Source organism: Anoplopoma fimbria, chromosome 7 (genome assembly GCF_027596085.1).
Source record: "Anoplopoma fimbria isolate UVic2021 breed Golden Eagle Sablefish chromosome 7, Afim_UVic_2022, whole genome shotgun sequence".
Lineage (NCBI taxonomy): Eukaryota > Metazoa > Chordata > Actinopteri > Perciformes > Anoplopomatidae > Anoplopoma > Anoplopoma fimbria.
The window spans coordinates 18,549,868-18,564,086 of NC_072455.1; the positions used below are offsets into that span (position 1 = coordinate 18,549,868).

The 14,219-nt window shown below is 37.8% G+C and overlaps 1 protein-coding gene across 1 annotated transcript in view; it reads left to right on the top strand.

Annotated features, from left to right (window-relative positions):
- The first annotated feature begins 497 nt into the window (after positions 1 to 497).
- elavl2 (ELAV like neuron-specific RNA binding protein 2) overlaps positions 498 to 14,219 on the top strand; it is a 30,316-nt gene continuing 16,594 nt past the window's right edge. The window contains exon 1 of the mRNA XM_054601058.1: positions 498 to 601. The gene's annotated coding sequence lies outside the window, so the exon portion shown is untranslated. The remainder of the gene's footprint in view (positions 602 to 14,219) is intronic.

The window sequence follows — 14,219 nt, forward strand, 5'->3', positions numbered from 1 at the left end:
ATTTGGATCCTCCTCTCTTTTGTATTGCCATATGCCACATATCAGCATTCCCATTTCATTAGGGTTTTTGCTTTTTATACCTAGGCCTATCATATCAATGCCAAATATGTCTGTGGACAGTGGAGCCGATACAATGTAAAATAGAATCAGCAATGCTTTTAAATGAATGGTAGTGGATCAAATTAAACTATTTATAATGTAGCAGGTTTCCTCCCTGAACACCCCTTGGGACTCTGGTGCCACCCTGAGAAAAAAAAAAAAAAAAAAAAAAAAAAACTCCAGAAAATTCATTGTTGTGTGTGTGTTTTTTTTTTTTGGGTGTTTTTTTTTTGTCCTTTGCATTGACCTTTTAGTCCAAATGCCTCTCAGGCTAGGAAGCATGAAGTAACAGTTACACCTGCAGCAAATCAATTACTAAAGAGTGTATTTCCGGGTTTGAGACAGAGCTCCACGCTGATTGGCCGATGGTCTGATTAGTTTACTTAGGGTGGCCGCGTTCCCGCCACCGCCCCCTTTTCAACTGCGCAGACTGCGACCAAAAGTTCGATGTCTGCAGACTTTACCTCAATAAATACCCGTGACACCGATTGAACACCTCAAGGTAAGACTCAACAAAGGGAATAGTGCACAAAATAATAACTTTGCACACTTAGCTGTGCAGAAAATGTGCATAGAAATAAGGCATGTGTGGTAGCTAGCAAAGGTCAAACAAAAGCTGGCCTGCTAGCAGAACTTTAATTGGAAAAAAACGTGACAGTATCATCTAAAGTTAAGCTAGCTAAGTGGATCACAAACGCATATCCAGATCTGCTCGTCCACATCCAACACTGGGGCCTATGTAAGGAGGATTGTGCGCCACAGACTGAGGTCCTTAACCCACCACACTGTCTGCCTTCAGGTGTTTTTCTTCCAAGCCACGTTGCTGGTGTGACCTTGATTAATTAAGACTAGTATGGAGGTGCAGTTTCACAAAAGTGAGATTAAAGGCACCACGTGTTTTTTTTTTTTTTTTTTTTTGTGTGTCCATTTTAGCATTTGTTGGTCTGGGAGAATTCACTCCCTAATTTGCACTTTGCATGAACCGAGTTGAGTCGCAGCTGGGCTTTGTTGCGCAGATTGCCCGCAGCAGCAGCACAGGTGTCACAGATTAATCAATTAGCAATGCAGCTCTCAGTTTACCCTCCCTCCCTCCCTTGATTGACTTCAACTCAGCTGAGCTTTAAAAAAAAAAATCAAAAATAAATGTATATGAATGGATTCATGAAGCAGTTGTACTTTTTCTAGTAATATTTTATACCAATTTTTGTTGGTTATCACTTAAAAAAATACTTTCAGGAAAATAAATCTGAATTAAAACAATATTAGCAGCATATTTACTGTGTACACTATGGCCATGGTTTTAACAGTGCATCTTATTCCTTTTTTTTCTTTTTATATATATATACATGCAAGCGTATTTTGCTATACGAGATATTTGACATTAATGAGAATAGTCATAATTGTAATCACTGTCATGGGGAGGGGTGTGGTTGAACATCATAATGAGTGTGTACTTGTAAATGGTCAAAATATGTTTTTGGGGGTTTATGCAACTGTAGGATAAGGAGCAGGGTATTGTTCATTATAGTTTTTTTGGAGCTCAAGGTCCCTTTGGTGACAATTGTTGGACTGTAATCTATGCTATAAACAAAGGCATATTCTTTTTGCTGTGCTGATGATTGTGGTAGCCTGTCTGTCCTTGAATATTGAGCAGGTGAATGCGCTGAAGCCACAGGCATCCGAGTTATAGTTGGCAGTCTGCGGTGAGTAATCATCAGTTGGTAGTTCATGAAAAGATTACATATCGCCGAGCCAGCAGCAAAGAGCCTGAGCAGTTCATTTAGCTGGAGGTTGATAACACACAGGACATGTGTGGTACTGTGGGCATAGGGGGACAGCCTAGGAGATGGAAGTGGGGGTGCTTGCTGAGGGTTTAAATGTGTGAAACACTCTTTACCAGGCTATGAGTTGAGATTACTGGTATTTGTTGAACATTTTATATATATATATATATATATATATATATATATATATATATATATATATTGGTGTTTATATTTAAGATTTAAGCTGTACTATACTTATTGTTAAATGTGGTTTCTTAATGACCCTCTTTCAATTATTGATTTGACACTATGTGAAAAGTGAGACGTCAGTAAGACAGATGAAATGGAATGTTATTAATAGACTAGAAATGCAAGATTTGTCCCTAATAATAAAGTAGTTGGCTACACCGCGTTTTGTCAAATCACCTGATTAAATATAGTATTTATTGTAATAAAATACTGCAACATATATATATATATATATATATATATATATATATATATGCTGCTTTGAGGCATATTTCCTCTCCAGTGTCCATGCAACTTCCACAATTTCAGCAGCCTCTGTGCTTGTGAGAGCGACAAGAGATAAGAGCGGCTCTTTATGTATTATTGAGCCCCCACGTTTGCCTTTCTAAATAAAGGCTGCTGACAGAGTGACTAAAATGCAGGACAGTGAGTGAACTTCCAAAGGCCACATCACTGCTCTGCACAGCAATGCGTGCTGCTGTCAGAACTGGGTTAGGTTACAGTGGTTGGATTTAGCGAAAAAAGGCTATTTTGCCCCCTTTATCCTTCTTAAATGCCCATCCCCCTTTCTTCTCTTCATGCACCCCCCCTTGCAGTTGTTCTAGTCTGAGGTCTGGATGCTGCACAGGACTGTTTTCATTTGGTCCTCAATGTCTGTTGGCCACCGGGGGCCCTCCCTCTGCTTGTGTGTGGGTCATTACTGGAGGCCAGCAATGCAGTGTTCTTGACCCTGTCACTGCATCACGGCAGCTTTTATAGATCACATCTCACACTCTGTATAGGTGTTATGTGGCGTGTTGAATTGTGTTTAATGTTTGGCTGTTTTAGTGTGTAGGCCTATGATGGTGAGAAGCGATGGAGTATAAATAAACCTAGCGGTGTCTAAACATTCCAGACATCTTTATTTATATACAGCTCATAGTGACTGTATGGTATTGCCTAAACCCTGATTCAGTTATGAATGCATAACTGTTTTTCAAGCCCAGTACAAGTACTTACATTTGAGTACTCGCCGATACTGGGTATTGATGATTACTTAATAATACCATCACAGTTCTAACAGTGACTTCCAAACATGTGTGATTGTTAACAGATGTTTCTCACATTCTAACTAACAAATTAAACATACAATATGAAGCTGTTGCTGACATTTTAACATTCAACATGGTGTTTTCCTGTTACAAACAGAGCATAGTTTTCATTAGGGATGTTAATAATTAGCAGTTGCACTGTGCTATCAATTAGACAGTTAAAATAAATACATATTTTTAGGTAACTCAGGAGTGGCTTGAGAATAGCAGGTCCACCCACCTCCAGTGCTCCTGAGCTGTTGCTGACTTCGGGAGGTAACCACTTTAATCAGCAGGTTGCTGGCCAGCAAGACACGAGAGTTTGTTTTGGGTCTCCTAAGGAGTTGTTGTAGTTATAAACCGACAAATATACTGTACACACGCTGCACTGCTACCTTTACATCTTTAGCGTGACTGTTTCATGCTCATTATCACACACATGCTCTCTCTCAACCCGACACTGGCAAACATTTCGTCGGGCTGCATTGAACTGGTGAAAACCCAGACAGAGAATATGTCAGGAAGACACACACCTGACTACCTCACAGCTTTACTAATTGATGCAGTGGACTAAAGTGGCTGCACATGTCCATGACAATGTCTGCAACATTGTGGCTGCTTACTCTGCCAGACTTGGGACTACCTGTTTTAAGAATACATTACATCTGGTGGTAAATGAGGGATTTAACCTGTTTGTGCATTGTGTTATTGTTGCAGCTGGGCGTCCCGTTAGGCTTAACTGATGAGAAGTAAATGTCACGTTGCTTTAGATGTGTGGAGTGCAGTTGTATCGGAGTAGTGAGTACATGAGTACAGTATCGGACCCGTTACTGGTATCGACGCGTCCCTAGATTTAGTGTTTCGGGCTTGGCTGCTAAATTGAAATAATCAAAGCAAGGTTAATGGTCTAAGACCTCCTGACAAAAACAATTAAAATAGCTGAGGTACTAAAGAGATTGAAACTTCACAATCTCAGCAATGAACCCAGTTCTAAACGAACAATCACAATTGTTTCTTTGTTCTAAGGATGAAATGATCCAACTTGTTTCGGTCCTGAGAGCGATGTATGGGCTTTGGGTATTGGGTAATACAGAGTACCGACTTGATACCAGTGTTTAATTAATAGGCTCAGTGGGTCCCTGTTGAAGTGAATGGGATCATTCTTTCTTGTGTGAGGCACCATAAGGCCTGAAATGTTTCCATCTTGAATGTGTGGTTTGTCTGTTCAGTTGGGCAATTTTGGCGCACTGGCATCAGCATTTAATATGATGTCAACCTTTAGCATTACACTGTTAGCCTTTTTTATGATATACGGCCCCAACACCATTTTATAACAGGAGGCCAGTTTCAGAAAATGATTTAGTGCTTTACCATAGGTTTCACTATCAATCCGTTCTTTAGTGGTGATACGTTTAGAGTTTCAATAAAAGTACAAAATTTGACATTCTCAGAATAAATACATTTGGCAGTGATAACTTGATATTAAGTATTATTCAAATACCTCTGAGCTAACACCTATTCATAGCTAATAGTGTTGGTATTTCTAACAGCTGTAAGAAGCTGCTATTCATTTTATTTTATCACAACAGAATCTGAGAACACGGTAGGAGATTTGGACTATATTTGTATTAACAAGCAATGACAACTTTTTTTCATTGGTTCAGCATCAAGCCAGAAAAGAATAAAACATGCCTCTGGTCAACATTGGAGAATAAGTCAATATCTCTCTCTCTTGAGCAATACAAACTACCCAACTGTACTGTATTTCAGGCTGACTCTGTGGTAGACGGGTATTTTTTTTTGATAATTTTTATTTATTTATTTTGTCAAAAATGTGTTGGTGAGGAATCGTGCACTTCTACTTTGGAGGCCGACTGCCAATTATAATTCCGTATTGCTTGCTTTTCAGTCTTATTCTGACTGGCTCTGGTATGATCTGCAGCCTTACTAACCTGCTCTCAGCCGTACCCAGAGATATTTTGTTTACATGCACAACATATTCAGTGTTCGTCCATATCTGGAAAAGGGCAATATTGCTACTAAGCTGTTTACATGCTTAATGAAAATGAATGTTCCACAAATATATTGTTTACATGCGGCCATGCATAATACGATAAAGTTAAACGGTGAGAGACTGTTCAATCATGCAAATACAGACTCCCTCTTTATTCCTTCATCCACTCTCTTTAAAAAGATTGAGGTTGCAATATCGGTTCAAATCTGAATTTCTTTTCTAAAACTTTGTTTCTCCTTCCAACTAGAAACGTGGGCTTTTCTTTTAGGCGTGGATCTCTGCAAACGTTTGGTAGTTGGTTTGTGTTGACTACTGTACAACGCACAGAGCTGACCGTAAACAGGAAGGAGGCTGTGCATCACAAGCTGTGGTTAAAACCCCTATTCCAAATGGATTGTATACATGTCCAAAGAATGCTCTAAATCTAAAATACTTGAGGCTAAAAAAATCTGATGTTATTGGCATATCACACATCTTAATCACAAAATGCTCCATTGGAAGAAAGACCTTTTTATATTACTCCTTATTCCGAATGGAACCTTTTCTGATCGAGACGCGGTATATGACGATATATAATTTAGGTTTTCGGGGCATTCTCTGGCCATGTATACAGCACATTCGGTGTATGCGTCTCAAATGGGGGTATTAAGGCAGTTTGCAATACACGGTCTCTCGCTTGTTTACAGCCAGCTTGTTTTTTTGTACACATGGTTGAATATTGGTTGTACAAAAAAACACTACTCAAGACTTCGAGATGCATGCCCGAAAGAAAAACCCAAAAGAAAAACTAGGTGTGTTTCACACAAGAAAAACTGTGAGAAACACACCTACTTTTAAACATTTTAACATACTGATATTGGATTAAGTGTTTTCTGAGACGCACAAATATTGCATTGCTGACCTTTACAAGAGGGTCGTTGAAGGAATGCAAGAGGGAGACTGTGGGTCACACTGTTATACATCTCCGCAACCGGTTATGTTATTCGGAGTATGTAAACCAAAATATTCATTTTCATTAACCATGAATACAGCTTTTTAGGAATACTGTCTTTTCGGACTTTGGACAAGAAATAATATTTTGTGCATGTGAAGTAGTAACCTCCACGACAGACCTTGTCAGAGTATTAAGAGTGCTTTTATGTTGATACATTTTTGCTCATCTTTAAATGTTCATCTATTCAATTCAGTTTATTTTGTATAGCCCAGAATCACAAATTACAAATTTGCCTCAGAGGGCTTTACAATCTGTACACATGCGACATCCTCTGTCCTTCCCTCACATCGGCACAGGAAAAGCTCCCCTAAAAAAAACCTTTAACAGGGAGAAAAAAGGAAGAAACCTATGGGAGAACGACAGAGGAGGGATCCTTCTCCCAGGATGGACAGAATGCAATAGCTGTCATGTGTAAGCAAAGCTGATTTGCTGGTAGGAATGGGAGAACAAAGACATTCAAACACTAAGGAGAGTTTGAGGCGTGGACTGCTGAGCAACAGACAGGAGTCGTCCTTCCAGCATGTGATGTAAATTACATGTTCAACAATGTTTCCTTGTTGTCAGCAGAAAAGATGGGCTGCAGAATTCATAGGACCAGGGGCAATTAAAATCATATTATTTAATTTAAGGAAATTAGTGTATTTGCTGCACACCAGAGAGAGCTACATGATCCTATTCATTGTTTTCCAAAAAGCAAAATGTTTAAGATGTGCATGAGTGATGCTTAAACCTATTACTTAACCATAGTTCATTATTGTACAGTACACCTTATTTTTCTCATCAAGGTACGGGTAGTCTGGATCATATTACAGCATTGTATGTTGTACCATTTGCCTTTGCACACTTCAGTGTGTGAGTAGAGGACTGGTCACATCTGTGTTTTCAACTGGGATATTTTAAACTGTTACTTGTGGGCTTTTAGTTTTCAAGGACAGGCCGTGCATGTCAGTGTGTGCACTCTGGAGTTTTTCACTCTGCAGCTTGTCACGCATTCTTGGTCAATTTAACCCTCTGAGGAGCTAGCAGCAGAGATTCGTGCCTCCTCACTTTAAGTGCTCAGTGTCACATCAGTACATGCTGATCTCGCTGTTGGGTTCATGTTCGAGAAGTTCTGCTGTTGGTCAGATCTGTAAATGGGCAAAAATGCCTATAAGTTTACATATGACACAATCTTAAAACTTTGTCCTACTGCATTTAACCTCATCGATCTATTTTGTCAGAAATACAAAACTTTATCTTGTATTTTGATCCCATAAAAGGTGTTAAGGAAATGGACTTAACACTTTTTTCTTTACAGACTGGCTGAAGAAAAAGGATGCCAAAGGCCTTTTCAAGCAAAGCATAATCAATACACCAATGTTGCGCATAATTACTGGCAATGCAGATTTTAGTGGATTTAGCTTTGTTGATGCATCCCCTTATCGCTCAAATCTTTCAAAGTAAATTAAACGTATCCTTTTTATTTTGAAATACTTGCAATTATGGCAGTCACATTTTTCTTAACTAGACTAATTTGATTGATGGCCTTCCTAGTGAAACTGCGGTCAATTGAAACTAATCATATTGCTTGATTTGTCCAATTAACAGTCGTAAACAGGATTTAAGCATGAAATGTTATCAGGTTGTGACTTATTCCATAACATTTGGTTTCCAGCTATGAAATTTGGCTTCCTAACACCCACTGAAAGTCACTTATCTATGTAATAAATTAGCATCATCACTGAGCTGCTAAAACAGAGCCAGCATCAGCAGTTGAAGCATGACACCTGGTTAAGGCACAAAACAAAAGTGTAGTAGCTGTTGAAGTATTTAAGAAAACAACTTGCATGTAAAGTAATGGCGAAGCTTTGTCTTTAGTTTGAGATGTCCCTTATGGTTTTTGCATATTGTCAAAGTGACAATATAGATAACTTAAGCTTGTGTCTGAAGTCAAATTTGTTCGCTGTATTTGAATTGGGAATCTCTGTATTCTCTTCCTAGTAACACTGCGTGCAGAGGCTTTTCCCCCTTGTGAGAAGGCTGTGGGATCTGAGAGTACCAATAACTAAACACGCTACACTTTAATGAGTCCTAAAAGGCAGTCAGCACAGTGGGGTAAAACTGTGGAGGTGGGTGGGTTTATCTTAGCAATGATGGGGAAACAAAAAAAGCACCTTGTGGTCTTTATCTGGGGCTGGTTCTTGACGAAAACTGAGGCAAGGCCTCAAGGGAAACGAGATGCTCCGCACTCAAATGCCTGCACTAAGAGGAGGCTGCTGGCTAGCTGCACACAGTGAAAGCCTTAACTGAAATTTTTGGGGAGAGGCGTCTTGCCAAGCTTCCCTTCCAAGTGTTTATCTTAGGAAATATTTCTGCCTTGTGGCACTATCTCAAGTGGGACAATAGCCAATGTTTGTGCTTTGTACTTGGAATAAAAGGTGAAACATATGAAATGGAGATTGAAGTAAGTCATTTTCTTCAACACAATATGTTCTGTTGTGGCTGCTTTTCTCACAGTTACTATACATGTGGGGAGGCCTTTTGTGGCTTAGAATTGTTCTTTTTTTGGCATATGAAAATCTGTCCGAATATCACTGAGGTTTTTGAATGCTTTGTCTTTGTGCCCTTCTTTGTGCCCTACTTTGCCATGTTAACTAACTGCAAAAAAGTTCACGCGTGAAAACAGTAGGCTACTTATATTTTGCAGTCGCCAGTTAGTTTTATATTTTGAGACTCATACCAGATGGAAAAGCAGCAGGAGGGTTACGTTGACCTGCAAAGTTCAAGCCCCCATCCTTGCGTGACTGGGATGCTTGCAGTGTACTTGCTGTCAATGTTGGTTGTACTTACCTCAATTAGTATTGTTTTATCAGATGAAGTTAAAAACTGATGAGCAAACTCTGATTTGATATAGAGGATGATTTGAAATTGTTAATGTTACACTTATCTAAATCAAATAACATTTGGACTAATGCGTCCGGTAAAAAGCCTTGTGTATGACAAAATCTTTCCTTCAGTTTTTATTGTAGCTTAGCATGAACTTGCCCAGCATCATAATTTATTGATCATACTAAAGAAACTAACCAACTAGACACCACAACTAGTGGTGTAACGGAGCGTTGTAGATCCAGGATCCGTATGGATCCCCCCCCTCACGGTTTGGCACGCATGTGAACTGCCGATTAATTACATAGCTTAACGTTAACAATCGCAGTGTAGATAAAGTTTTACTTACGATAGTTATCAGCTATTGGTAAGTAAAATATGCGATAAGGAAATTGCGATTTATGCCTTTTATTCACCAATCCTTGATAATATTATATTGAAAACAACAAATCTGTGTTTAAATCTACAGGAGGAGGGCTAGTAATGATGGCAGCACTGATTGTTTACACTGACTTCAGAGTGGATAAAAATTTTTTGGGACAGTGGTAAAAAATAAAACAGATTTATCTGCCAGTATTGATCCTCAGTGATCAGCAATTAGTATCCAAGGTTAAGCAACGTGATCAGGTGTCTCTAAAAGTTATATTTGTTCCCTTGTCTCTTTTGCGCTCATCTGTAATCAGATCTGTGACTCTGCTCAGTGATACAATTCCAACCATGAGTTTTATGATCCATTGCACTGCTAACCACAACACATAATTAAGTCTATTTACACAAATATTTAACAAAATTGCATATGTGATGAATGATCACTGGCCTTTCTGCTTTCATAAGTCATTCAAAGTTGCATAATCATATGCACCATAATCATATGCATCATATGCACCACTTGCATCTTAAGTAGTTCCATAAAATCCCAAGAGTCCTTATAGCATGACATGCTATGGTATCTCATTGTTCAATCATCCAGGGGATAGTCTGCAAATAAATATCCAGTATACTTCTCTTCTATTTCTCTTCTATATCTATGTGTATATATTACATTTTTTTAACACTGTTGATCCGTGGTGGTACACTTTTTCTTTTTTTTTTTTTTTTTTTTTTTTTGAGGATGTGTTGATGCAATTGATCCTTTGCTAAGGTTAAACCATGACTAGCGTGGAATTCACAAAACGAGCCTGAAAATAAAGAAGGAAAGAAACAAATGCATAAATCTCTATGGAGCTGAGCTGGATAGTTGTTGGCCAGAGCGGGTCTATGTTGTTATGTTTGTCCAGTCTGCTTTGGAGGGGCGGGAGTTAGAAACAAGGGTCATTTAGCACTTAATATAACCAGATGACTGCTTAAGCTCAGTTTACCATCTCTTTGCATCTGCTGCAAAACAAAAATTCTTAAAATCACACAAAATGTTAGTTATGGTAAACATAAAAAGACACAATTCAAGTAATGAGGAAATAAAATATAATATTTCATTGATTAAAACAAAATCTTGTCGTTAGTAGTTTTAATGATGTATTATGTTAGTATAAAAATGTCATAATTTCCTCTGTAATATCTATTCATGTTTTGAAAACATCTTCAAACATCTGGATTTATTCAAGTTTCTCAACACTACATTTCACGAAATTACATTTGAACAAATCATGATAACGTTATAATTTGCCTGGCATCATAATGTAACTGAACGGAACCTACGTGCTTTAGCCGGTCAATGTGATGGTTAATGTTAAACTGTGTAATTCTTCCGTGGTTCACATGTGAACTGTGCGGAGGGATCTGTACGGATCCAACATTGTCCGTTACACCACTACTGCTGAGAGAAGCTCATAGCCCATAAGTCCTGGGAAATTGATGTCGCTAGATCAACTTCTTACTTGCCTTGAAGAACTGACTGTCTTTGTTCAGACTTTGAATGTTTCAATGGTATACTCTGGCAGATGAACTACTCATCTGGGTTATTGTTTCTTCTAGTGAATGACATTTATGTGGTAATGGGTTATGTTGGTTAAAGCTCGTTGCTGTATGACTGTTTCTATTTTTTGCTTCGGTTATGTAGTCGGTGTGGTTTGACTTTGGTTTAGGGACATGCCAGTGAGTCAAATGAGTCATGTGTTTGCACTTGTGCACTGAAAATTGTCAATTCAGTTGTCTGCAGTACATTCAGAAGCCTGAAAACGGGGACAGTAAGGATGAATGTATTTCATAAAACAAACTAAACTCTATGTGGAAACACAAATGTCTTCCCAATCAAGCAATATTGGCCAAAATGTTCAACTTTAACAGTAGAGTTATGTTGTAAAATGTTCTGTCATTTTCAAAGTTCAAGCTAATCTAAGCTTTGTCTTTTATCAGTAGATAAAAACAGTTCCTGTAGAATTATAATTTTCAATTAAAAATAAAGACGGATACCCATCACAAATTCAAAGGGCAAATTGCAGAAGAAAAATAAAAAAAACCCTTTTTGATCAGACTAGCCCGACATTTTCAACAAACACTGAAATGAACATATTGTCAGTGACAGGATGTCGTTACTCAGATGTGAATGCACTGCTGTGAGGAGTCTCTTTCACAGACTTCACCACTCAAACACTACCAGCCTAACTCAAACACTACCAGCCTAACTCAAACACTACCAGCCTAACTCAGAGTATTGGCTTGAGTTCACTGTGGTCCTGCTACAACAATGGATACTACAACCAACAATGGGTAGATAAAAAAGTGACCACTTTCATTTTGCTTTGAAAGAAACACACTGAGACCACTCTTGTTTTAATGGCTTGATTTGGAGTATGGTGCTGGCAGAGTAGACTTCCAATAATTTATGTATGTTACATTTTTTTAATTGGATTGAGGTAACTGCCTGGGATTCTTTTTTTTTTTTTTCTTGAAATAACTAAAACATTGGTAACTTAAAATATGAAGTTTGCAATTTTCTATGGCTAAATGGATGTTTTGTATCAGCTCTCCAGTTTTTAAATTAAGAATTGAATTCAAAACTTTTTAGTTGCATAATGCAAAGATAAATATCTGCCAATATATGTCCTCTTCAAAATTTGTAGCAAATGTAAAATACTTAATACAGCTTCCAGCAACATGTGATGCTGATCGATACAAACAGTTCTGGTCTTTACATTCTGATTGGGGTGCTATGAGCTCCACACATATTCTCTATACTGACAAGTGTTCTTCTGTGCACAGAGAATAAATATATTTAAATATCTAGATAAATAACATTGTTACATACATTGTCATTTTTAATCAAGCTATCACAGTGAACCCTGATCACACACACACTCATAGTACGCCTTCAGTTTTTCACACTTGGGTAAGCTGGGGGCGTGATTATTTTCAAGTCGAATAAGAGTCCAGAGCAGATCTGCAGATGTTTGATCTGACTTGCAATGAGCTGTTCGCTGCAATTTGTCATTTCACGTGCATATTATGTACATCATGACGGCAAGTGATGGGACAGCTGAGATGTGGCAGAGATGTGGCAAACACGATTAACAGAGAAAAGCAGCAAATTAATAAGAACATTACTTGTTCAAAAAATAAAGGGGATCCTCTTAAATCATGACGGATGCACTGACTTCATAATGTCCATATTCAAATACTGCTTAGTGTTGGTTTAAAAAAAAAAAAGAAGCTTTTGGGACAAGTCTTTCACTGAATGTGATGGGTGAAAGCAGTATATAAAACCTATTTATTGATGTGTTTTGCATATACTTATGGACCACAGTGTGAACATCACATAACACTATATTTTAGTTGGCAGAGATATTTTGACAATAAGCAATACAATCAAGTATAAGCATAAGTAATTGAATCTCTTCTTGTGACCTTTTATGGAATAATTATTCATCTCTTATCCTTCTCTTTGGCTGAGTATGTTGAAACACTAACATGGCACATTGGCTATGTTTTGAGAGCTCTCCACTAAGAAGTATTGATCAGGTTCAAACCTGTTCAGTGTACAATTTGTAATGCTTTTCTCATCACTTGAGTAGAGAAAATCAATTTGAATTTGAGTTATGGCAGGTTGACATTTTCACAAGATGCAACCAGCAAGGTGAAACAAATTCATAAATAGAACACTAAATGCTCAGTCATCTGTGTGGTATTTCTAACAAAAACCATTGCAGAATTAAAATCTGCTCTAGTTGTTGTAGATCTGTAATGTAACTTTAATTTACTAACGCATAATGCAGATGGTTCAACTTTAGTCTGAGCCTATTTGTCTAAACATAGGTACAGGCGGTACAGTAGAGTGTCATGCCACAGAAGTTAAATAAAAATAACTATTTTTAAGTTTTGCTGTAACATTTCTAATACTCCTGCTGTTATGTTTGTTTTTCCTGAAAGGTGAACATAATGGCACTGCTCTATGTGGCTTGTTTTACCCTTGTGTAGTTGACAAATTAAATTAATACAGTTTTGTGTAAATAGCAGCATGTGACCCAACATTTTTTGTATTATATCGATTGTCAGCTGTGATCAATTTTGTGCATTAATATTTGAACATGCACATTTTCAGCAAATTTTACAAATGTCCTTAAATATGAATGGTAATGTAAATATTGTGCACTCTGTATTTTGATTATGGTTGGTGATGGGAATTGCTTAGGTTCACTGTAGAATATGATATTTTTACCTTCTTTGTTAGGGCGATTTTAGTGAGTTATAAACTTAGTTTAGATTTTTGTCTTTTTGCAACTGTTGGTGAACGCTGGCTCATCACACCTTGATAATATAACCAGTTGTCTGTGGTTTGTCTTTGAAGTATGACGTATATCAAGTATAAGGTTTATTGGAAACTTAGAGCATTTTTCACCGTGGATTATGTTTTAATTTTATTTTTTGTGCCTGTGCGCTAAAGACTGGATACAAAATGCAGGATATGTCAGCATGACTTAAGTATCAGCTCTATTGCTGGATACAAGTTAACAGAGCAGACCAATGGATTTGTATTTTACAATTTCACTGATTATATTCATGCAGCACTCTTATTCATTAGACTAATTTGCCTTTCTTCATGCTTGCTGTTGTGGCTCTGCTTTTTGCTCCTTACTGAAGATGAATTGTGACTAAGTGAAACATTACCTTTTGCTTCTCCCTGGTTTAAGCCAATCTGCATGGACAGCTAGTACATGACCCACCCACCC